The following is a 26,226-nucleotide window of genomic DNA, read 5'->3' on the forward strand; positions in this document are numbered from 1 at the left end:
TCTATTTGACTTTAATTTCCTCTTTAGCTTTATGGAAGTTTTATGAAATATAAATTCAGGAAAAACTTCCCTTTACCCTTCACTTTCCCCTCTATGAACTACTTTAATAGAAACATTTTAAACACATAATTTAAACAAATATGTTCATCCTGAGTTTCATGTATGTTGATCTCTGCAGTTACTTGGTCAGTTGTGATGATTTTGTACTGGTTTCGTATTTGTATCCCTTTAAATCTTCCTATTAAGGTTGCTAAAAAGGCCATTATGAGAAATTTTGAAAAAGTAACTTAGTTTTTCTAAGTATTTTCAACAAAGGACTTCACTTTTTGATAAAAAATGGAAATCAACAGCTTTAAAAATACAATTAAAGTTTTTGTGAAAATATTTAGTCTTCCATTTAAGTGTCTGTGGATTTTTTAAAATTAAACTATTTTACAGGAAAAAAAAATCTTTTCCAGTTTTTGTCCAGAAAATTTTAACCCTAATGAAAATTTCCATGAAAATGTTTGCATTGGTTTAAAAGCATATTTTTTGCCCCTCTTCTCCAAAAATATTTCAAATGAAAACATTTCTATATGCTACTTGATTTCCCTCTCGCACCTGTGTAAACCAAATGCAATTCCATTGAAGTGAATGAAGTTATGCTGTTAGAAGAATGAAAAAGCTGAAGCCCGTTGCATTTGAACAGATGACTTTGTCATTTAATAAGAAGTCAAGTGCATTCTAAACAGAACCCCTAAATCCGGAGATTCAAATCCCAGCAGTGTCACTGTCAGCCCTTCATTCAGCCAAAGCAGCTCAGATGATTCTGTGCAGTTGATTCTGCAATGTTTCTGCATTTGAGAGTAAAAAGAACTGAGGTGTGGAATGGGGAATGGGAGGATCATGAGGCATAAACTACTAACCTTTCCCGAGAGGTGGTCAGTGCTGAAGCACATTGACACTACAATGTCGAAGGTCTCCACTGCTGCTGCCAGTAGTGAGCAGAAATGTAGAGAAACTCGGTCTTCTAATTTTAATGATTTTGGAGTCCTGCATTCTCTTTCCTACAAATACCTGCACTTGAATGTCCTGTAATAGACGAATAAAAATGATGGATATCAGCCTCAGCAATGACAATCTGCAAGTGATCTGGACTTTTTTCTTGCATTTGCTCCTGAGTAACTAACAGAAATAAAATTGTAGCACTGGAGGTGGAAAGGTCCTAAACAATGACAATAAATTCTAAAGAATACACAAGCAACAGGATAACAATCCAGTCCTGACTGGTCAGTCCAAGGCATGCCCTAAATCATGTAAAATGCTACTTCACTTGATGGGAGAAAGCAGAAAAATGGATAATCCTTGTGTTAACAGTAAGGAACACACATATATATACACATATACACATATATATAAAGGCTCTGTTTTTAACGGGTGCTTTTCATTTTGCCTCAGAAAAAAAGGCCTGGGAAAGTCATCATAGCTTCCAAAATATGCACCCAACCATTCTGAATATAGACACTTCTGGAAGAGTTGCCATGATTTTTGATGGCACAAATACCTGCATACAGCATCGTAGGTGCAAAATCTGGAAGCAGAGCAGTGGCTAGGGGGGAATCTGCCTTTTAAGCTCAGGGACTGGAGACTTGAAAGTTGAGATTTACCCAAATTATACCTCTGGAGACAAGTTTAACGCCCACTGGTCTTCGCCGCAACCATAAAAGTACACAGAAACATCTCTGCAGCAGTCCTCTCTGTAACGCAATTTGTACTAATTTTTCCAAGAGTCCCACCACTAGTATTACTTAGCAGCTGAGATGACAGACAAGACTTCCATCTTTAGAGTCTCTTTCAGAGAGCTCCTTCAGCTAAGTGCCCTGTGGGTTTCCCCTCCTATTAAGTCTCTCTCTCTCTTTTTTTTTTCTTTCAGGAGAATAAAATGATGAAGGAAAATTAATTTTCATTGCAATGCAATGAACTGTGAAAGAGACTCTTAGTTGTGGTTTGGAATGCAGACATTGCTGGCTACCTTCTCAGACCATGGCTAATCACACCACTGACAGACTGGAGCTCACCAGCTGAACTAAATGCTTCAATGCAGCCTTTGCTGCTGCAAGCCCAGAACATGCCGTGTTACTGAATTCCTCAGTAGGCTGCATAAGGGATGACTGCTGACAGTAGATCAGGGAAAACTCGTCTGTGGCTATTTCATCCTGCTGAACACTGAGGTGGGTGCTATTCTGCCATCTTTGAGATGCTTTGTTTTGTGTCTTCTTATTAAAGTCTAGCTATAATTCTTTGACTTGCTTTGGCAGGATGATCTCTGGTATTTCCACAATAACAGACTGTGGAACATTATTCATATTAACCTTAGGAGCAGTGGGAAAACATAGGGACAAGCATGTGCTTCTGTTGTCCATGCCCCCGTGCGCTCCTGGTGATTGCAGCTGAGTGCCTAGGGAGGACAGACAATTGTGGAACACTTCCACGGAACAATTTCATGAATTGCTTTGGACTCAGCATGTTTATACCACTCTCTTCCTTTTTGACAGCATCCTGTGAACACTCAAATGGTTTTTTTTTTGAACCTCATGGCAAGTTCTTATTGTTCTTCTAACAAATGCCCATGCTTACATGTGGGCAAGGTACTCGTGTATGAATGTAAATGTTGGGGATTAACAATGGAAGTACTCTCTCGTGTATCCTGTTTCACTCATTCCATCGTAGATTAGGAACAGCCCAACCAGAAGTGATGACCAGTCTCATCTGGAAATTAATGAGTGATTGATTGGAAATAGTCCTAAAAAAAAAAAAAAGCACCCCAAAAAGCTGAACTGTGTGAACACAAAGTGTTCTGCAAATAATTGCAAAGAGTGAAAAAATGCACTGAAAGGAAATTCTGTTACTAGATAATCTATGAGTCTGAGGGATTGTGTGTGTATGTATTAAGTCAACCACTTATTCTGCTCCAGGAGCACTGGCATTTTTTATTCAAAGTGGGTAGGAGACTTAAGTTGGGGGGGGGGGAGGAACAATACCAACAGCTCCACAAGTAACTAAACTAGCCATGAGTATAATCTGAGCATTTTTGATAGGTAGGTAGTGCATCTTTCACATGTGAGGTAGAGCCTGCTCCCTGCGTCCCCGCTGAGGAGCAGGAGAGGGGTAAATCACATACCTGAAGTTTCCTGAAATTGGTTTATGGATCTATAATGACCTAATATCTGGTGAAGCCTGAAGCCTGAGGTACTGTCTGGTCATTAGCTGCTGGCTCTTGCCTAAAGAGCAGTAATAAGGACAGCTACAGTTCATCAAATACTTTCCCAGTGAGACGTCTCCATATGTCCCTACTGTGCTTACCACAAAGGACATTTTATGGTCACGACTGGAAAGGCAGGGGATTAACACCTGCCCTCTACTTGTGTGCGATACAGCCTTGCAGGGGATAGATCCTCCTCTCTAGAAAGCCCAGTTTAGGATATCCCGTCACACAAGAAGCCAAAGTGGTTCCAGAGACAGGCTGTGAACCTGAGTTGCTACCAAATCAGGATATGGACAACCCCAAAAGCCAGGGAGAAGGAAAGTTTTAACATGCCTGGCTTTCACTGTCCCAGTGAATCACTAAGGAGTCTCCTGGGGAAGGCTCAGTGGACACAGGCCCTGAACCATATCATACCTGTATACTGACCTGAGGCCCTCAGGAATGGCACTGTTAAGTACATCTGTGCCTGCCATGGTGATGCATACCCCCTGTGGCCAAAGCCTCAAGCAGGAGGCCTGGTCTCTCTACCAAGTGAACTCAGGAGGCTGTGGCATTATTTATTCTTCTAACCTTTGTGATTCCTCTCTGAAAAAGCAAAATGAATCATGCCAGGTCTGAGATTCCTGAGAGAAATGGCTGCGTTTGGTATACATGATTTTAAACTAGACCCTTCTACCCTTTGATGATTAATAGCCTGTGATCCTCTGTGATTCATGGCATCCAGGAGACATTATTTTCTAGGATGTAAGACCTGGACAGCATGTTTTCCTCATCAGTTACAAACTCCAGTTGTAAGCGTCTATTCTACCTTATCTAGGCTGTTGGTAAAGGTTGTCAAGGAAGGAAGCACGGAGTGGGGAGCACAGGAGGAAAGAGAAAGCCTGCTCTATTGCTCCTTGCTCCACCCCAGGGTAAGACGCTTAACACTTCTCTCAGCCTCTCTAGGTTGAGACTCTCCTCTTCCCGAGGCCTAATTCTCTGTAACAGGCTTTGAGACCCTTGGAGGGGACGCTGTAGAAAAGAAAATCATTCAGTGACTGCTAGTACATTGACAGTTATCCTGTGCTGCTTAGCTCATCTGTCCACAGAGATGGCCATGCCAGAGAGCTCCAAGAGCCAGATTCATGCCATGCCATGCAGCGCACATTTGGGGTGAATTACTGTACTTAAACAAATTTTCATTTCCATGCACTTGATATACACATTTTTTTTCTTCACTTTCTCCCCATTGGCAACTTAAGGAACCATTTTTCTTCCTGACGCCATCTTGGCACTCTCTCTACCAGCATGTGAAAATAGCCGAAGTTATACATATGGAGACCTCATCCTCAGTTGCCTAATGGATTCAGAAGACATCCTGAATATTCATCATTTCTCTTTTTATGAGCACCTTGGCAATTGCCTCCAAAGTTAAAGACTGTTGTAAATTAAGGAATGGCACTTGGTGAATACCAATTTATCCGCATTTCAAGACTTCCCTCACCCCCACCTCCTCTCCACACAATATTGGAGTTCCTGTAGTCTTTGTGAATACAGGGCATTGTTTCTGCTCTGCTGAGGCAGAATTGTTTGTGCATCCCTGAAGACTGTGAAATGTCTGCACCGAGGCTGCTCATTTAAACTATATGCACTTACTGTACCCTCTCCGGAACTCCCTTCCTGGAGAAGTTAGCAATGACCTTCTCAGAAGTAATGTTAAACACATGCTGAGGAAGCTTGACTCCCCGACAGGCCCTTTTAATTATTAGTTGTAAATTAGCAAATAATTTTTTTCAGTTTCATATCAGTGTCTGCTTGACTGCATGTCAGATTCTCCAGGTACACAGTCCTCACACTCTCCAAGAAATATATACTGACAACAGACTCATCTAGGAATGACAGCATTTGGTGCTTTTTCAATGTCTGTAGTTTTTCTGTGCACCAGAAGGTTACCCTTTCAGAATAACAATGGTGTGGAAATAAATGCGAAGGATTAATTACAGTTAATAGTTACTGAGAGTCTTTTTAACACACAGCAAGTTCACAGGGAAAATCCCTCACCGTAGAGCAGAAGGAAAGAAGAAGGAGCTGTGTCCCAGTTTTACACATAGGGCACTGAAGCACAGACAGCTCGGTCCTGCCAGGTGCTGAGCACTCTGCTCCCAGTTTTGCAAAAATACTGAGCAGATTCGGTGGTTTCCGTGAAACTTAACAGGATACAGCCCCACAAGGTTAATTGACTTCCCTGAGATGATACAGAAATCCTGTGGCAAAATGAAGGGTCAAGTCTGGACTTCTCAGATCTCAGTCTTAGCTTCATCTTTATCTGTTGCTGAGCCTCAGGAGGATTTTCACAAAAACAAACGGCGTTGCTGATATTTGTAATTTTACTGTAAATGTGGTGGTTTGCAATTTTTTCCCTAAAGCTCCAGCTCAGGGAACTGTACTTGTATGACAATCTCAGCTGTCAGGAAAAAAAAAAAAAAAGAAAAGGTTTCCAATCTTTGTTGTTTCAAAGGAAGGCTTGAAAAGACAGCCTGGAGTATTCAAATCCCAGAGAGCAAATGAAAATCCCAGAGAGCACTCCCAATATGGTCGCAGCTAAAATAATCTCACATCTTCTAAGTCAATCATCTTATGCATCTTTTAATTTTAGCATGGAAAAAGCTGGTTCTTGCTTTTGTAACGTTTGTGCCATAAGAGTGTTCCCAGAGAGACTGAGACAGCATCAGAAGAGCTCATCACACCTAACTTCAGGGGTCTACAACGTAAACACTGACATCACTATCTTTTTAGACGACCCAACTCGTCCTAAGATAGATGGCTGAAAAAATGAGAGCGATTGGGCTACAGAAGGGCCTCTTTCCCCCTCTGCTTTTGCTGCCTGTGGAGGAGCAAGTGTTGTCATGTGAAAGCGGGTAAGATATGGAGTTTCAGCAGACTATGTGTTGGTCCTGACGTGGAGGGGTCGGAGAGGCTGGAGTGGGAGGCAGCAGGGGAAGGAGGACTAGACAAGGCGGGAGATGCTTTTCTTTCTGTGTACCCGGGCATCTCACCACCAAACGGTGCTCCAGGGCCCAGCACCTTGGTGTGCAAAAGTGGAAAGCAGAGGCACAGCTGGATTTCCCCTTATTTTGCTTGGTTTTGAAACAGCCTGGACTGGGGGGCAGAGGGGCTGATGGTGTTCTGCGAAGCAGGGAGCCTGGTAGGCTGCATGACATCAACACCAGCTGGTTACAACAAGAGGACAGTAGCTCATTCGGTCACTTTTTGGGAATCTTTGTACTTGCCTAGAGAGAAAGAGATTGAGAGAACAAATGCTATTGCAGGGAATCAGGAAGGATTTGTGGGATGTCAGCATGGCAGCTGATGCCAAAGAGAGTGGGGAGGAGGAATTTTATGTAATACAGTCAGCACTGCTGGATTGATATCAGGGACTGAGATACAAGTACAGATATGACATTATTCCCCAGCTGTCTCTCAAAGCAGGGCAGGGAAGGGGCAAATCTGGATCCTTGATCTGAGAGCTTTTCATATCTACTTGGGCAAATACAGACTTGATCTCTTCTTGCACCAGCCAGAAGTCATTGTTGGTCTGATTAGATCCTTCAGAGGATGCTGTGGAAATAGGAGACTCCAGAAAGTGGGTATCAAAACAAGCCCCTGGACTCTGGCTCCCATCCACAAAAGATGGAGCCTTTCTTTTTAACTTCAGTCACCTCCCAGTTGTCTGGGAGGACGTCAGAGCTCTCCATTTCTTCAGCTGTATCAAGCACTGTCCATTAACACCTTAGCCAGCTTCCATGGGTCCAGCAGACACTAGAGAGGAAGGAAAGCATTTTGTTAAAAGTGCTGTTTCATATATGTGTATATAAATATTTGCGTATACACACACATGCGCGCACACACACATGCGCGCATGCGCTCGCACACACACACACACACACACAGTATTAGCAGGACTAGGGACTCTTAGGGAAAAAAAGAATAAAGCACTGAAATATTTTTGTCATTTTTTATTTACGTTTATCCTTGAAACAAAAAAACCAAATTAACCAGCTGTAGTTTGGAATTCACTTCTGATCTGAATCAGCATCCTAATATATGGATCCTTCTTCCAATTTTTTGGAAATGTGTATAAGACACGACACACAGAAGAGGCATCAGTTCTGGGGCTGCTAGGAAGCCCGGCTGGCTGGGAAGAGTCCTTTTCCTTCAAGTTTAAAACTTCTGCTTTTACTGCAAAAGGGGCTCTGAAATGCCTCCTCAGACAGAAAAGAGGTGCAGTTACTGTGGTAGGAGGTAGGTGTCTGCCATCTTGTGCAGAACAACATCTATGAGCTGAATTGTAGGCAAGTAGATGAAGTCAAGGATGATGAAAAGCAGTATTAATTAGGGATACAGCCTAAACTTTACGTGAGCCTTCGTCATGCTTGCAGCAATTAGTCTCTGTGGTGATGAGAGAATGCAAATGTGATTCTTCGGTGAGAGATGGATTTTGATCTGATAAGACGGTGAATAGGCTGGTGGGTTCTGTTTTGACTGCTACCTGCCTGCGTGCCCCCACCGAGTCAAGGAACAAATATTTTATGCAAACAAGTAACGCGCAAGAAAGGGAATGACAAGGCAGTGTTAGAGAAGCCATTTTTTATGGGCACAAGTGAGCAACAAATTTGGCTTGAGGTTCTCTCATGACAGGAAGGAGGACTCAGGAAAGGGAAGCAGTTAATACAATCTGGACTGAAAAAGCTGGATGGCTTTGGATTTCATGCAATTGTTTTTGGCCTCTCTCTATCAGCTTGCTTCTTCTGAATTTCAAGATGAATAATTACATTCTGACGCTGTAACAACTGATAAGCCTTTGCCTTTCTGTACGTTTTTATTCTCTGGACCCCAAAGACTAACCAACCTATCTTTGCATTAGACATGAAGCTGGTCAGTAGCACAATCTTCTAGGGAAACAAAGTCCAAAAATCCTACTGCTGATGCTAAAGAGCAGCTGATGTTAAAAATATGGGTAATTAAAAACTACAAGCAAGAGTTGACCAACTCCCGAAAGGCACCCTGAGGTTTTCCAGTTGGTTGAGAGTTACAAGGCATTTTCTGCGTGCTTGGGAGGGCTGAGGAGAGGAAGATCTGGAAGTAGCTCCTGGAGGGTGGCAAACAGGAGGTAAAAGGCTGCTTCCAGGCTAAGCCATGGCTACTCCAAATCCTGGAGCTGAATAATGTCTGTGCAATGTAAACTTCTTCTTTAAGCTCTTGTACAGCCCCATTGAGTCAGCTACTGGAAGGCAGCAGTCACATATTTACAGGTATGTTAAAGGGTTTTGCTTCATCAAGCTCTTAGGAAGGGTTTTTCAGAGTTTCAGAGAATCTACCGTTTTAAGAGGGCTCTCTAGAAGCTGCATTTTTTGGAAGTCAAATCTTGGTCATCTCTGATGGTGCATGCAGAAAAAAATGAGACAAGCAACACCAACTAATACTTTACAAAATTTGAGCCAAAGTGGTTTACTCAAGGTTGCTGAATGAATCAATGGCAAACTTTTAAGGTAAAATTCAGTTTTGCTGCTTAATCTTTTCTGTGAATGGTTTACAAGATCATACCTTCTCTCTTCATTCAGTCATATTGATTATATAATATTGCAGCTGAAAACAATTTTGCTTGTACCTTGCATTTTTGCCCTTGACAAAATGGACCGATAAAAGCAACATTTTCCCATCGTAAAATTAGTAAAATTTACTTTCAGAAAATTTCTGAAGATTGTTTAATTCTTGGAAGGAAAAAATTTTCCTTCTTTTCCGCTATGGAATATAATGTCCTTCCTGTTGGGAAAATCCATGTCTGACTCTGAACCAACTTTGTGAATCTTTTAAGAAATATATGTGAGCATATGTACATGACTGCTCCCAAAGTAGATATTGGTATTGTCACCCAAAAACTAGCTTAAATTACTACTTCCTGATGAGAAATATTCTCTTAAGTTTATAAAAATTATGCTGACTAGTCCTTGGAAGAGGCCCATTACATTGCTAATAAACTTGGAAGTTTAGGGCAATATTTACAATTGTGAATACTTGTTTAAAGGGTTATGTCTGAAGAATGCAGAGAAATGCAATAGAGCTCTTATGAGAACTTTAATTGGCTATCAAAAACCATCCACGATTTATTTAATGTCTCCTTCCAGGAGAATATATTGTTAGTTCAGCTGTAACTTCTTAACTTCATCATATTTTATATACTTTGGCCATCGCATATTGCCACAAAGTACACTATATAGTGTGATTTAAAATGTGTGCTGATTAAGTACACAAAAATGGCCCTATTCACCAAGCAAGGAATGAAGGGGACATCATATATACCCATTGTTTAAGTGTAAATTAATTTTAGTGATCACTTATTAGATAAGCTTTCCAACTTTATGCTTTGACTGTGCTATATATTTATTTACAATCTAGGGTTTTATTTAAATTTCAGATCTGAAGAAGAAAAAAGGCTGTTCATCTCCCCCACTCCCATGAAACAACAGTCTGTAAGAAAAACGTAGAGGATGTCTCTCCATGGAAAATGAAGACATGAAAAAATTGCCCAAAAATCCATTAAGAGAGATTCATCAGCTGAAAGACGGAGCTGAAGATCTGAAGAGTGCAACAGAGTGCACATGCTGTTATTTTTATTTTTACTGAAGTCATACTTATCTAGGACCTGAAATTCTGATGCATCCCCAAAAAAAAAATACAGGTAATTCAGTAAATGTGTACAGAGGGTCTATAAAGAGGACTGAAGGCTTCTCTGTAAGGAAGGATTAAAAAGACTTACTCTCTTCAGCTCAGAAATGTCTCAGAAATGACAGAGGCAAACCTTGGTGAAGTCCTGCAGGTGGTGGAGAACATGAAGAAATTGTTAATTGCTACATGCAACATACACAGTGGCAGTACGAGGCAGTAGTTAACAAAAGCAGTGAAGTTCACAATTCCTTGCTGCTGAGATTTGTGGGGATCAAAAGTATTACTGAATTCTGCAAGGGATAAGACAAATTCATTAAGCATAGGTCAACCAGTGATTCTTCAAAGTGATTGTCCATGTGTAACGTCCACCTCAGGAAATCCAAAACTACTGCTTCTCGGAAACTGGCTGAGTGTAACAGGAATGAATCAGTCTGTGATACATGCCCTAGTTCTTCTGTGATTTCTCTAAACATCTGTTACTGGGCAGTACAGGAGGGAAGACATGTCTCAGTCGCACAAGCAAAAGACTGAGCACACCACGACAAACTAAAATGTTAAAGCCCAGTCTACTATATTGACCGGTTTCTATTGTGCTTAGTGAATCTATTAGTGATTTTACAATTGAAAGTCCTTCCCCTTCGCTAGAAATTTGAGGAATATTGAAGATAAAATTGTTTGATGAGCCTACTTCTAACAGTGAAGTTATAGATGAAAATAATATTAAGAAAAATGTAGTAAGTAGAGATTTAGCGTACTGAGAAAGGCAGAAGTGTGCTCACATTCAAAAAATACTTATTAATGTTTTTAGGAAAGGTGAAAAGGGGCATCTCAGTGTCTCTAACAATCTTCTGAAATACAGTGAAACTAAAAAAATCCCCAGAAATCTCCAATATCTGAAACAACAGTCAAAACTTTTACTTAAGAGGGAAGAAAAATGATTCCTCAGGAAACTCTCCAAAATAACTCTTAAAATTAACCTTAAGCCCTATCTTGCATATCGATCGGGTTAATGCAGATGTTTCCAGTTTGAAAAGGAAGAATGAGCTTTGTCTGAAGGCCCTGTAAAGACAATGTCTTGCCAGCTCTTCCCTTCCTTTTATAGTGAAGGATTTGGCCTCCCATTTCCACAGAGAAATGCAAGTCCAGAGGGGTTAAGAATAGAAAGAGTTTCCAGTGGTCAGGAAGGTATTCCATAGTTGGAAAGACATTACAATGAGGATGAGAGGAGGTTGCAAAACATTTGATCCTCATTGTTAGAACCCCGTTAGACACAAAGAGAAGTTAAATTAAACATTGAGATATTTCAAAAGATGAGTCCAAAATCCTGAAAATGAGAAGGATGAGAATAAATTGGCTCAGAATAAGGATCCTGGCATCCATCACTTAGGAATAATTTAGGATTTCCTGACAACTCAATCAGACCGCATGGATCTCCCTGTTGACTTCAGCGATCTTGGCCTCACATGAGAATGTGGGAATGAAAAGATTCCTGAAGTCACTGTGTACAAGCCACTGCTAACGCTCACCTCTTGTTATCAGTAGTAATGGACACAGCTGGAGAGGACAAGCCAAGAGCTCTGTGCATCCGTGCAGCCCCTATTTGCATTAGTCCTCAGAGATCCTGGGGACGCACACAAGCTTTTTACACGAACTTAAAACTGAAACACACTCACCCCAGAGGTGGAGAGTGTAGTCCTTCAGCTAGAACTATTCCTTCAGCTACCCAGAGGTTGACCTGTGCCTTGGGCTCAATGGTAACACTGCTAGTGTCATATGCGCCCCTACCTGCAGCTTTAGAGAAGAACGTGACCACTTCCTGAGAAAGAAAGTTGTTGCATATTCAAAGAAGAAATAATGAACTGCATCTTACATATGAAATAGTTACTCTCAGAGCAAGAAAGTGAAGAAAATGCCTTTTTTCTCTTCAGCTGAATATTCCACTCATTTCTTTGCTGCTATATGGCTTCCAGCTTTCTAACCTGATGAGTTATGGACAGTCATTCTTTCCAATGTTAGCTGAATTCTTTTCTAATTATACATGTTCTGAATAGCACAAGGCAGACCTGCTGGTAGAACATTTGGTGCAGAAAGCATAATAAATTCCAAGGAGAGCTTGACATGCCTTACCATAGATGCAATATTCATTTTCATTACCACAGAAGAGATGAGACACTGAGCCAGAGTTTAAAAAACTGTCTCGCTCCTTTACTAGGTGTGTGGGTGGGATTAACATTGGCTGTTCAGATGAAAGGCTGCCTTGTAAGACATATTCACTATAATTGATACCTAAACATTTGTAAATGGTATTTTACAAGCATAAAAAGACAGAAGATTAAACTAAAACTAGATCTATGAGATACAGACCTGTTACAATATTCACATTCTTGTATTTTGGGGTGAAACTGAAAATAATACATAGACAGTATAAACTATGTCAGGAAATTTTAGCACAAGATTTTTGTACTGAAGGTTCTTTTCTCTGGAAATAAGAGAGTAAAATACTTACAGTGAAAAGTAGTTCTGAAAAGTGTGGGTTTATTGTCAGATAATGATTTACAGAACAAATATTCAAGTTTCAAGTAAAAATATTTTATTTTTCTTAACCACTAGACCTGCAAATCTATCTTGGGATCTCCAAGCAGATTCTTTTTGTCTCTCTCAAGGATAGTAATAAAGTTTCTAAAGGCCATCTGTGGGAAAGGCCCAGTGTGCCTCTGGACTTTGCAAGCTGAATATTAGACATTGGGATACTACACAATTTTCCTATTTTGGAAAAAAAGGGGGGACATATATACAGTAGTGAAAATTCTAGCCCAATTCTAGCCCATGATAAGAGAATATTTAAGGCCCAGCAAATACGTATTATTAACTGTATGACTAGATAAAAACTCATGAGTGAAGAAGTAGTTTACTGTTATGAACCATGACATATACAGCTGTATAATTCACACGGCTCTATTTTCTGTTTGAAGGATCTCTGCATTTTTGGCCTGCCCCTGTGCTCAGGGAAGCTTTGGACTGGTGAACGGCTTCCTTCCAAGGCTGTTGTCAGTAGGGAGGGAGCAGGGACATTTCATCTTCTAGTAAAGACATTACTTTTGTTCCTTCTTGCTTTGTTATTTCCCTTTCTATAAAATAAGAGTTATTCAGAGTCAGTGTAAATGTTTGTTCAGAATAGGGGATGGAAAAATGTAAGAATAATTCTAGTAATGGAAGTAGAATATAAACAAAGAGCTTAGAGAAAGTGGAGAAGCAGTGGAGAGGTTTCCTGTTTAAGAAAGGAAAATGGAAAAATTAAAATGGCTACTTATGGAAATGTAGAATAAACCTTCCACAGTTTAATGAAAAAGAGGAAGAAGTTGGAACTGCTCACAGGTCCACAAGATATTTTAATGCAGACAGTGGCAAAAAAGATCATGTTGCTTCTATTGGGAAAACGACCTTTGTAGCACTTGAAGACGCATATTTCCATATACGTGAAATAGAGTGTAAGTACTTGACAGCACATTGAAGACGCAAAGGTGTGTGCAGATTATGCTCCTCACAACACCGGTAAGGGGAAGGAAAGAGAACACATTTATTTCAGTCCTTGCCATTACTGCTGGAAAGGAACTTTTCAGATACAGGTATGAAGGAAATCAGTGAAAAATTCCCACCATGGAGGAGGGACCAGGATTCCTCCCTTTTTCTCTGGTTGCTCAGACCTAAGTGTTGTACGTTAGCAGGCTCGTGGGACCTTTGTTTTGGAGGATGGGATGAATTTCAGAGCTTCATAATCACCCTGATAATGCTGCACTGGCCAATTCTAATACGAAAAAGCAAAGATCGTTTTCTAGGATTATTTTTTTTTTTTTTGCTTAAGTGTACATACTTCACTTGTTATTTCAGCTTTATTGGTGTTTACTTATTGTTGAATAATGAGCCTGAGAGTAATGGAAATCTTAATAGGCCAATGTCCTGAAAAGCTTCCTGCTCTTTACTGGTGCAGTGTTGCCACTTTATTTGCTTACTCTGCAGGACAAATGTGTTTGTTGCCATATTTTGGCTGAAATCCCAATTCACACTTACATAGGGCCGGGATTTCATCCTGTGAGCTGGTAGCCTTAGGCAAAACGTGCAGGAGACTGCCATCGTTCTGCACCACAGCACGGCAGGATCACACATATATGTCATGACGGCATCGCTGTTGTGAGACAGGGGTGTGCTAAGCGATTAGTGACATGAAGGCCTCCACCCCCCCACCCCGGCGACACAGAGCTGAGCCTGCAGCCACTGCTGCCCCCATCACCCTGACCAAAGCTAACCGTTGCAGAGGCCTCCGCCGGACTCAGAACAGCACATGGTGAGGGCTGGGATGCAGTGTGAACTTGCAGATCGCGATGCATATGCCCTGCTGGATGATGTCATCCTGGCTGAAATATCATATGTATTCTGCAGATGGTCACGTGGTGAAGTCAAGGTGATGCTCAGCAATTTTTACGGCTGGATGCTAATTTTACCATCTGCTATGGTCAGCTGTTTGAGGTTTCTGAAAGCCGTGGGAGACTTCAGTTTCAGTGCTGTCACTGGTAGCTGAGGGCCTTTGGTGACTTTAGGTTTGGGCATTTAACGGAGGGCCACCACGGCTTGAAAAGCTACAGAGCACATCTGCTCTTTAAGAAAGGAAGACTTTTTGCAGACATCTGTGACAGGAAGGGGATGTGACCTGCAAATTATCTTGCATTTGTCTGGGCTGGCTGATACCCCTGAAATGTGGGCCGCTTTCAATATGTTTCACCCTAAACCTGTACCTGCAGGTGCTCTCTGCGGACCCAGTGCCAAGCAGCACCCCTTCTGCCAGACGTCACGTGCCGCAGCAGCAGTCCAGCCTCCCACAGGTAGCAACACAAACCCTCCTACCCATTTATTCGGGGGATCTGGTCATTTCCATTTGGCAGAGGCAACAGAGAAGAGGAAGTGTGTATACACAGTCCTAAGACGAAAATGACTTTAGCCCAACATTTATTTAACACATCACCCAGACCGTATTTTCAAGCCTCTGTATTTTCAAGCCTCTGCTAACAAGAAGGTCCGCTGATGAGCAGCGGGAGTGCTTTGTAAAGGAATTTGCAGACAAGAGGTGCTCACCATCAATTTCCTGCTGTCTACGATTACTATCATTGCATTTTTGAGGCACTTTTAAAATAAACTATGCAATGAAGTAATGCACACAAAAGGGCTGGGGTGGGAGTGCAGAGAAAGGAAAAGAAGCAGCATCTGGATTTTGACTGGTATCTTCTATAGTGCATCTTGATGTCTGTAATTAGTGTCATGTTATGAGAGCTTAAAAAAATAAAGGCGCCAGAGTTCCAAATAAAACATAAAATGGCTTTGATAGAATAAATGTTACTATCATTGTTTAAAAATGTTGTGACCTGTCTGCTATAGTTTCTGAGAAAGATATTTTCCAGTGCTGCTGCTCTCACTCTGACTCTTTTTTAAATTCTATTATTACAGATAAGGACAGAGGAAAATCCTCAAGACAGACTCGTTTTAAATCTCCGTAACACAATGCCAGCATTGTCTCTCCTCAAGCTGAACTTCTAAATTAAAATAGGCATGATCTTTAACAGAGCTCTGAAACACTCTGTTCTACAGACACTTTATCCCCTTTATTAGAGAACATTAATAATTCAAATGTTATGGCTTAGGTTAGGCAGACCCATTTGTCTGGTGCTGGAATAATTTAGCTGCACTCCACTGTTCAGAGCTTTTTTGATACACAGTGGGCCAAATTCTGCAGCTTCTTTCAAAGCCATGGGAATTTTACCTGCATCTTGGCTATGCCATGGGGACGGACAGACACAAACGGCATGTCCTGGCAACCTCTTCCTTGACCTTTAGCATGCACAGCAAATGTACAAACACAATCTCCGAGCCCAGTTTTGCAGACTGCATAAGGCAACGTTTCCATTTCAGCCAGTTGGATTTTTGCCCGAGCAAGGCCTCTAGTTTTGGGATCCAAAAACTCTACATAAACACACTTGCAGAAATACATATGCAACCCACCTTAGCAATGAGATTTCCCCCAAGCTCTTATTTTACTATGTGTGGAGCAACGTTTCGTCCCTGCAGTGTGCATGTAAGCCTCTGAATGCACTGGATTTTCAAATCACAAGGAGGTTTCTAGACTTTAGGAGCTGAGCTATTTTCTACGTGTAAGTTAAATAGAGACCTCATTAGCAAGAGTGATTTCCAGACCTACACATCTATGGATTCTTTTGTTTAAGCTCAAATGTATCAGCATGTGGTGGTGTCCAAATTAGTACATAAACTTAGTTTTTCCAGATGGTATAACTTTTTGACATGTGACCAACTCTGTATCCAAGTACTGATGGACTTGAAGTACTTAAGATATGAAGCTGACCTCCACAGTCTAACCCAAATGCTAATAAAACATAAGTAGCGCCCTAAAAAGGTTTTGTATATCCCTTTCAGAAGAAGCAACATGTGGGCCTTTAGCTTTCCATCCGACCACAGAGGATAGTGCAGGAAGAGACGGAGTGTTCATGCCGTTCTACACGTCTTTTGGGGCAAAAGGACTAATATTGCTCTGCTAGTCTTGATGAGCTCATGGATGGCTGCTGACTGCTTCATGAGATGATATAAACACTCCTTCCAGATTCAAGCATGCATTCTATAGATGTAGAGGTGACACCGAGATGTTAACTCTGCGTCAAGATGCCATTTCAAGAGAAGGTAAATAATTATCAATAAGGGGAAGCTAGGTGTCACCTATCTGGATATAGATAGACAAAAAAAGGATTATAAATTATATAATTTTCTATTACAATCTATAAGTATATATTATATAGAATTATTTTAAAAATATTGGGCACTTAGCTGCCGCCATTATTAGTCTCAGTGCAGATATTTATCTATTAACTGCAAGAAGAGCAATCAGACACTTTCTCATATATGTTGCATTTATACATTACGAAATGCTGTGAGTACATGCATAATTAAATTTGAAAGCGAGGAGGAGTGCAGAAGTAGACATGTGTACTACTACACTCACTGAATAGAGTCTGCCCAATATAATGCTCCTACTTGCTGAAAATGTTCCTTGTAATTGCATGTTAGAAAGCTGAGTTTGTTTTTAATGCCTTCTGTTGAGATATGACAAGCCAAAATTCTGCTCCCAGCTTTCCCACAGTTGTAGAAGTGACACATAGGATACTTAAGGGTACCTAAAGCCAGACTTTTAAAGAGACTTGGGGACCAGTTTCAGTTGGTTTCTAATGGGCCCGCTCTGATATCCACAAATTGTTCTTGAAAATCCTGCTTGATGTCTCTTCATGTCTTTAGATAGTTAAACACATTTAAAAATCTGGCCCTGCATTTCTCCGACCTCCAAAAATGAAGATAGGGCACCTCCCTATCTCTCAGGTATTTTGCCAAGGAAAATATATTAAAGATGATGCGTTGTTTCTACCATGGTAATGGGACCAATCTAGTGGACCAACCCAAAAAAACCCCCACAGAAATGAAAGAAAATGGTTCCAAGTTACTCCCTTTCTGCATGGTTTAGCTAAAGATAGGAGCTAAGATCACTCTTAAAAGTTTAAATAGTTGTCCCTGTCTTAGAAATGGTGTAGGAGGGCAGGCTTCATGCTGCATTACTGCATAGGGGCAGGTCCAAGCGCTTGAGCAGCCTTTTTCGGTGGGGAGAACTGTGTTTAATAGGGTGAGGCTGTCCATGGCAAAGAAGTAGGTAAGACAGAGCCCTTTGGTAATGTCAGAGTTGAGCCATTAATATTTCTGTGATATTCTGAGCTAATGCATTTCCACCTGCCTGTCTGAAGAATATCAGCTCTTCACTACGTCCTAATATTTGTCTCCGTGCTCGGGGTTCATCTGGGCTGTTTATCTGAGTTTCAATGAAAACATCACTTAGTGCCATGTATAGAAGCAGTTCTACTGAAAAAAATGCTTTTTTTGAGGGAAACTAAAATACTCCCCTGGAGAAACCCAGCAAAGCAAGTGCAAAATAATGAAAGGTGAAAAAGACCATGGACACCTTCCAGCCACATCACAGGCTTCCTGTGTGCACTTCGGCAACATCACAGAGTCTGCCCTGTGCCTTGGTGCCCCTCAGGACAGGGTGGCTAATAATATTTCACTTTGTCAGAGAGATGCTCAGTCAAGCCCCACTCACTAGGGCTTTGGTGAGGAACCTCAAGGAAGGGACCCAGTGGTCATCTAGGAGGGATTTGTGCCCTCTCTTTAGGTGGACCAAAGGTAGGTGCCTGCTCCAGGCTGGCAAGAACCTGGGCCATGCTGGTGCACCCTAGCAGCAGGGCCAAACAGGTCTGGGGAACTGCTGAGCTTGCCTTGGCCCAGAGACACACTCCTTGCCGTCCGGCAGTGGAGCTCTGGGACTCCTGGAGATGAGCTGGCACTTCCTAAGGATAAATCACACCACATAAATAGTGCAACGAAGCCCTTGGGTCAGAAAGAGCGTCCATGGCAGCAGCAGGATTGGGAGGGAAGGGAGCAGCCGAGGCAGTGGCACCAAGACATGAGAAACCTGGGTCTAGCCCTAGCCTCGCTATGGATTTCCTGGGCACACTTGGTCTGTTCACTTAATTTCTCCATCCCTCAATTCTCAAGTGGTTTTCTGACGAAAAGACCATTAACGTATGCAAGGTGCTGAAAGCATATGGTTATCATGTGCAAGACTAAACATAGAGACAGTAGGAAAAGAAGCCTTGTACTTACATATGCAATGTATAAGTCTCAAAAAAGAGTAAGCATATACAGTTCTACTAAATCATTGTGGCCTTCAAATCTATTTAAATGAAACCTCACATAGCCTCTTCAGCTGTTCCTCATAAATCATAATTTTAGTTAAAAAATGAACTTCATATTTCTTCTGGGGTTTTGCTCTCCCATAGCTACATTCCTGGAACTGCTGCAGCCCAGAGGTCTAAAGGAGTCTTCCCTGAGAAAAATATCCCATCATCAGATCTGGAGACTGGAAAGGACTCAGAAATGGGGGGAGGAGAAAGCTGGGGAGAGGGGGAGAAACAGGAGCTTTTGCAAAGAGAAACTCATGTAATTTCCAGAGCTGTCTCACAAAATGCCTGCAGGTAAAAGGAAGCAACGTACTTAAAAAAAAAAAAGAATTTGAAAAGTAAACTTTTCTCCTGTTTGGAAGAACTAGGTAAGTACATTTGCCAAAATAGTTTTCTTTCATATTCAGTGCTCATTTTGCCTGAAATTTAATAGCCATTTTGTGATTACTGCATTTGCACTTGCTTTTTCTCTCCCAGTACTTTATCCTGAATTTACTCCTTTACGTGGTACAGATATGCAAAGCCCTGTTTGCATCCAACTTGCTGCCCAGAGACCCACTAAACTGTCTGAATGGTGTCTGGAGGGCTCATTCCTCAGCCAGAGAGAACCGTTTCATTTCCAGAGTCTTCAGAATTTCTTTGTACACATGTACCAGGTTGCCAACACTACTGTGGCTGTCCTTCTGCTATGTTGACTGTGGTATTTTAGAAGGATGAGAACACAAATCCATTTCCTTTTGATCAGTCTGAGGTCTTCAGTTTTGGTTTCTCAACCCAGGCTAGATCTGAAGAGATAAACTGCTCATTGTTCCTAGGGAGATCAGTGCCCCTCGCTTTTGCAGATTATAGGATTTCTAATGAAAAAACTTGCCGGTAGTCTGGCAAAGACTGTAAAACTTGCACCAGTAAAACATAGCTCTTCGGCTTTTTTCAAAACATCTAGAAAGCCCAGTGTGTATGAAACTATTTTTATGGGAAACCCAGGCTCAATTTCATGACCCTGATGTCACTAGTCCCATTGGATTTCAGTGGGACTGCAGGTCAAAACTAAATATATATGAGAAGCTGAAGTGCAGGCCTCTTTTGGAAGATCGTGACCAACCATTTGACTGCAGAAGTCCACCTGTATTCACTATTCACATGGCAGGTGTTCTCAGGGACTCTAATGAGGGCCCCATTCCTCTAGGTGCTGAGTTCATGGCCAGGAATAGTTTCTGGTCCAAAGAATTTGTAATCATGACGCTGCAGCCTTTCCTCTGCTTCATCTCACATTGGTAACATCTCCAGTCTGATGTTCTGTTTATTGTTAACATCTGTCCTCCAGACCCACCAATGCCTTCTAACACTGGTTTTCAGATTAAACGCAGGTTCTTCATTCCTGCTTGTTGAAAGATGGGTCCTGGTCCTCCTAGAAACATCTGGTAAAAAAAGCTCCTCGGACACTGCGGGAGGAGTAAGCACACTGTAAAGCTCCCATACAGTGGCAACTGGTCAAGTGCCCTAGCTGGGGAGAGACAGTCAGAGCAACTGTCTTGTAGCAGGTAAAGAAAAATGGATTGCTTACTCCTTTGAGAATCTTATACTATAACCCCTTAAGAAGATATGACTCACTCAGGAGAGAAAGCAGAAGTAGCACTCATCACCTGTACGAATGATTGGAAATGCACCAGCTCTGTCCCAAATAGAGCTACTCCAAACATTGCAGACATTGCAGTTACAGCTTCTTCTGCCATCTCTACAGCTCTTATTCTGCCGTCACACAAACAGCCTCCCTTTCCTGCAGCCTTCCCTTTTCCTCCCCTGCAGGAATGTCCCGGTTGCTGTGTCTTGGAGTGGTTTCCCCCCAGGTAGTCTAGGGGATTTGCTTTTCGCTCTGCCTCTTTTGTTTTCCTGGTCCTTCGGCCCTCCAGCTCCACTCTAAAACAAGAAGGACTCAGTCCACAAGTCTTCCTCTGCTTCTGGCTCTCAATTAGGAGAAGACACCAGCCAGTCACTCTAGTGGTCTCCCAGTTCTCAGCCTTCTGCAGCTCTTTCCACAGACCTCCCACTAAGCAAGTTTCCTCTTTCTGTATTTATTCTCCCCCAAATACACCACATAGTCTTAATTAGGTCCAGCTGGGAAGCATATGTTTGGTTCCAGGGACTTTGGACCCACATTAAAGGGGCAAGGGCTCCATAACAGAAAGAGTTAAAGATCAGGTCCTTAGTCTTCGCAGGAAGATGAACGCTGAAAAGAAGAGTTGCCTTTTTCACTGACAGTGAAGCATACTTTGGATATTCCACTGATATCAAATAGGATTGATACAGAGGAGTTAACAAGACTTTCTGACATGTGCACAGTACCTTCAAGCTCTTTACAACCGAGCTGTCTACAAGCTCAGTAACAATGCTCCTGACTGGTGGACTAGCAATGGCAAAACAAGAGCAAGTCATATGGGAGCGTTCACCAACTTTAGACATTTTCTGTAAGGATAAGCCAGACTCTTCCAATTGTTCAAATGATAAGTGTTATTAAGAGGAAATCTACCTTTGACTCCCAAGAGATTATAGGCTTTGCAGAATTGGTATGTGTCTGGGAAAGATTCACCAGGAGTGGGTAAAGATGGCCATTCAGGACTCGCCAGGATCAAAGACAGGTGATAATGTGCGATTTGACCAGGAACAGAAGGCCTTACAGCATCATCACTGATATTTACCTTTAGCTACCAAAGTAAAGCACCTAGCTGTGCGTTTTTCTTGTGAGATATTCATGCTCTTAGCATAAAATTCTCTAGGGTTCAAAGCCTGGTGCCTATGAATGCAAAGCAGTAAGAAGACATGTAGGGCTATCTCTCCGCTTCTCACTCCTGACTTTGTCCTTGTTCAGATGGAACAGTGTGGAGTAGCTAGAAGAGAAGCCTTAAGATATTTAACCCTCCTGGACAGATGGATGGGAACAGAGACCGTCAGCTTGGGTAAAGGCAGCTGCAGTATTCTCTCTGTCTTTCAAAGACACTGGCTAATGGACCCAAGCAGGCACAGAAGGGTAATTGAGCTAGGCTGGAAAGAAATTCAGATAGCTTCCCAAAAAATAAAAGACTACAAAAAGTAAGCTGTTACTCCATAGACTGCCATGCTTGCTGGGATTCAACACAACCATCAGTCCTCAGCCTCATTTTCTGTTTTTTACAATTGACTCCAGGAAAGCAAGGGGAATGGAGGTTGAAGACACTGGCAGGAAATATCATTTAGGAAAGCTCTAGAATTCGTCATATCTTGGTGGCTGAGGAAATAATTATTTCTGCAACCCTTTTGCAACATTATTGACTCTCTAAAGCAGGGGCTTTGGTTAGCTTGAGGGAAAGTCTCTACTTGCCCTGACATCTCCAGTGCCGATGACCACAGTATAGTTTCCTACATCTAGCTAGCCTCTTCATGGAGAGGTAAAGACTTTCTGAGGGCATAATTCATTTGGCCTTTTTCAACATCTGCCTCAGGAGGGGATGAATCAGATTCTGGAACTGCCTATTTTCCTTCACGTTGATATTAAGGGGTTGATAAGGCTAGTTCAGAGAGAGATATGGAACACTAAGGCAAGCGTATCCCTCCCTGACTTTTTAACTCAGCCTTTGAGACCAGCAGGTGCAGCATGAATTTCCTACTCATCTTCTGGGAGAAGGCATTACCAGGAATGAGTGTCTGGCTTTTCTAACCTTCATCACATGTTATAAAGCCTCTCTCTCTTTGCTTTGGCTTCCGTTGAAAATAAGACTCAGTGAAGGAGGCGTGAGTTTTTATGGGATAGAAGGAATTTCTTTTTTCAGATTTAGCACTGGATCCATGTAGATATATATATTCACACAAAAATGTGTTTTTAAAGAGCCAGAGGTCCCACTTGGAGAGTTCAGTGGTTCACAACTTGACTTTGCAGCCTTTGGTCACATATGGAGTTCTACAGAGCATGAGGGGGCAAAACCCTGGCACTCTGCCCATTTTTGCCACTTGAAGAGTCGGCCATATATAAGGGTAAGAACCATTCAGTGTGAGTCAGGGCTGTGAAATCACCCACCGCCCAGGGAACTCTGGGACAAGCCTGATTCTAGTCTAAAGAACTTTCCTTAGATCAGGTAGGAAAGCAGCAAGGGTAGAAACTCCTGAGCCCACCCGCACTTACATTTCCTTGTCCAAGAACATCAGATTTTTGGGATATAGGCTGAAAAATAAAAACATCCTATAAGGAGACTGTTTAATAAGTTGGGGGAGCCAAGTATGTGAAAACTCCTGTGATCTTCTCAAGCCTTGTTGGGATTGGCAAAGAGGTTTCCGAAGCACATGGAGCTGGTCAGACACTTGAAAAGGACTAAAGTGTCAAGCGCCAGGTGGAAAAAAAATCTGTTAAATGTTATCACAGTATCTCTTCTTGGTGAGGTAAATTTCCATGCACTTGTGACTTACTGTATGGCAACTTCATGCGCTGATTCAGGCCATAAACAGTCAGTCTTTATTCACTGTAAGTATGATCTTCCCCAAACCCTGTCTGTTTCAGGATTTTATGTAACTGGATAGAAATGCATTCCTGCCACCGCACCCCAGTACTGTATGATCTCAAAACCGTTTAAATCTAGCACACTGTGACGTCTCATTCACGCAAATAATTGTGCAACAGATGAGATCTTTCCTGCGACTGCGATGCCATGATTTTTCTACCTGTCTAGAGGCTTCCAGAAATAAATGTGCAGAAGGAAGCCTCTCTACTGCATTTGTGGCTTTTTAAAAATAACCACAGGCTCCCTGAAACTGATGTCGTTTTAGATGAGCTGAGCTAAGCAGTGCAGTGTTCAGCACAGCTGTGGTAGTACAGGATTAACCTCATTAATGAGGTAGCAGATTCCTCCTCATCTAACAGTCTCCATGCCCTGCACATCAAAGGTTCCTGTAACTCTGAGTCAATACTAGAGCTGCCATGCAGTCGCGCTCTAAAAGCCTAAGCCCTAATACAGGTACAACAGAAAAATCTTTGTGACTTGGTCTTATGGTGCAGTTTTCTGAACGATCTACCATAGCGTAAGCAAGATTCAATTCAGGGAAGTCTTGTGGTCACTGTCCATAAGCAAAATTGCCTTTAGTGACCAGAATTTATACTTAATGGACCTATGAGTATTTGTGAGGTTGTCTAGTAAGTTGGAGTGGAGTTGGTGTTGGTGTAGGCACACAAGCAGTTTCTCTGTTTTACTGTCGTATATATTAGTATGCGGTTCTACTGCCAAGAACACTGTCAAGGATATAATTTTTTTAATTATAACTGAAGTGGCAAGAATCAGTGATGATGCTTATAAAGATATGACAATACGTGAGGAAATAATTCAAGGAGTTCAAGAAGCTGTTAAGGTTACTGGCCTTAACCTGTTTGTTAACTATATAAGCAATCTCTAGTTTCATAATCTTCAGATTTGTGCCAGCACTTCCTAGGCTTGCTTTTTGTGAAGATGAGGAGTCTTACTGAAAAGGATTCTGGGCAACGTAGTTCATCAGGTTTTGAACACAGTCAGAAATTTTATGCATTTGACAGTGACTTAGCATTCAAATTGCTTCATGTACTATACCATATTATGCTTTAGGGTTTGGCTTCTTTGGATCAAAGCGGAGCTTGAGCGCATAGAATACTGCTCTCAAGATACTTGCACTGTCAGAATGATGCATGTACTGATCCTGCCCATGGAAGATAAAATTGGTTCTGTGGATCACAGCAAAATTCACAGGCCTGAATGCCATTCTGGAATTCAGAGGCACCACTTGTTGGAGATCCGACCTTCCTTTGGAATCTGGTGTTTGCTGTATTCAAAGGAGAAAGCCCATGCTGTCTAAGGCTTAAGACATCTGGCTTGTTGTTGTAAACCTTAAAATTCCAGAGAGTAAAAGCCATTTTCAGGTACTCAATCACGAATCAGATTTGAGGTTATCAGTGTATACATGTAAGGTTTAGTATTCCTTTTAATCTGTGTAAACAGTGTGCTCAAGAGCTGCATATATTTATGTAGAGATCAAAGAGGTGGCAATGTCCATGGAGAATAAGCAGCAAGAAAAATAATAGAGTTGGTAAATGATCAGTTGTGAGAAGGAAAACTTGAAAAACTTAATTTTAGATATGGCAAGGAGGTTATACTTAGACGTGGCTCTGACATGTGCACACTGTGCTGGCATGTCATCCGCTGCTCTTAGCCTCTCAGTTACCAAGTAACACTGCAGTAGGTCTGGGGGACACAGAGCAGCTTGGGTCCCAGCTTTTTCCTACCAGCAGCTCCTCCAGCTTTTCACCAGCTGGTGCCTGCACCTGGAGGAGCACCACGCAGCGTCATGGCGTACTCACCCACGCTGGGGCTGGGTTCCCTTTCACCATCAGCTTTATTCTCCCGTCCTGGGAGTACGACCAGCTGTATCATCCCAGAGGTCCCACTTCTGCCGCTGTCCTTCTTGCTCTCCCAAACTTTGAGTCTGACCAAAAGCATGCAGAAGTCAGTGAAGGCTTTTCTCTGACCTTTAATTCCCTTAATCAAAGGTAGGTCTGGCTTCGTGCTACTCCTGCAACGGCCAGAGCACTTCGAGCAAAGTGCTGAGCAGCCTCCACGTCCACAGAAACGAGCAGACTCTCCAGCCAGCTGCCTGCCTGCCAGCACAAAGCAATACCAGCAAATTAAGGCAGCAGCAACTGGCTCTGTGCTAAATAGTGACAGAGAGTGGCTGTATATACATATATGGCAAGGACCAGTCCTGCCCACCTCCATTGTCCACTCACGCTGTCCAGCCACCAACTCACTGGCAAGTGTCAAGGTGGGGGAATAAACAACCCAGCTGAGGAATCGGAAGCCTGCATAAATGGCTGCTGCTTACCTCAAACTGAGCCTCTCCTTGCACCCTCTAGAGCCAATGCTCTCTCTGTTTTTCTGTAGTCATGTGAGCCCCTTTTCCATGCCGCACTGGCTACTGGAGGATCGGCTTCCTCACAGCAGCTCCTTTCACAGAAAGCAGAGGGTGGCAGGACAGTGTGATGAAAAGCTGCTGAAATGTACTTTTTAATGAGAAAATGAAGCATTTTCCATTGCGGTATGATTACTTTTTTTCTCAAATTCAGCAAAAAAAGAGGAAACAAAAAGAGGAACATGTGTTCATTTGTTGTAACTGGAGTTTGTGAAATGAGGTCTTCTTGAGAAAGCTACCAAACATTCATTTCAAAGAATAGGGACGTTTTGGCATCCAAATATTGTAGCATGTCCAGAATATAATTAGCTCCTGAAGTGGTTTGAACTTGTAAATATGTCTTTAGATCATAAACTGGTCCAGTAGCTATGCAGAGCTTTAAAGCTGACTCCTGAAAAAACATGCCTTGGAAGGAGAGCTCAAGCCACAATAGGCATACGCTAGGACCCGAGAGACGTTTTTTCAGGCATAGGGCTCATCTATTTA

At 42.0% G+C, this 26,226-nt stretch overlaps 1 long non-coding RNA gene across 2 annotated transcripts; it reads right to left on the reverse strand.

Annotated features, from left to right (window-relative positions):
* Window positions 1-4,731: 4,731 nt before the first annotated feature.
* Window positions 4,732-25,791, reverse strand: LOC138066861 (uncharacterized). Of its 2 annotated transcripts, XR_011140442.1 has the most exons (4): window positions 25,654-25,791; window positions 25,133-25,257; window positions 10,041-10,094; window positions 4,732-7,042 (listed from the first exon to the last, which is right to left on the reverse strand). It is a non-coding gene; the product is annotated as an uncharacterized lncRNA (long non-coding RNA). The 2 variants fall into 2 exon arrangements; XR_011140443.1 differs by lacking the exon at window positions 10,041-10,094.
* Between the last annotated feature and the right edge of the window lie 435 nt (window positions 25,792-26,226).

Source organism: Struthio camelus, chromosome 3 (assembly GCF_040807025.1).
Source record: "Struthio camelus isolate bStrCam1 chromosome 3, bStrCam1.hap1, whole genome shotgun sequence".
NCBI classification, from domain to species: Eukaryota; Metazoa; Chordata; class Aves; order Struthioniformes; family Struthionidae; genus Struthio; species Struthio camelus.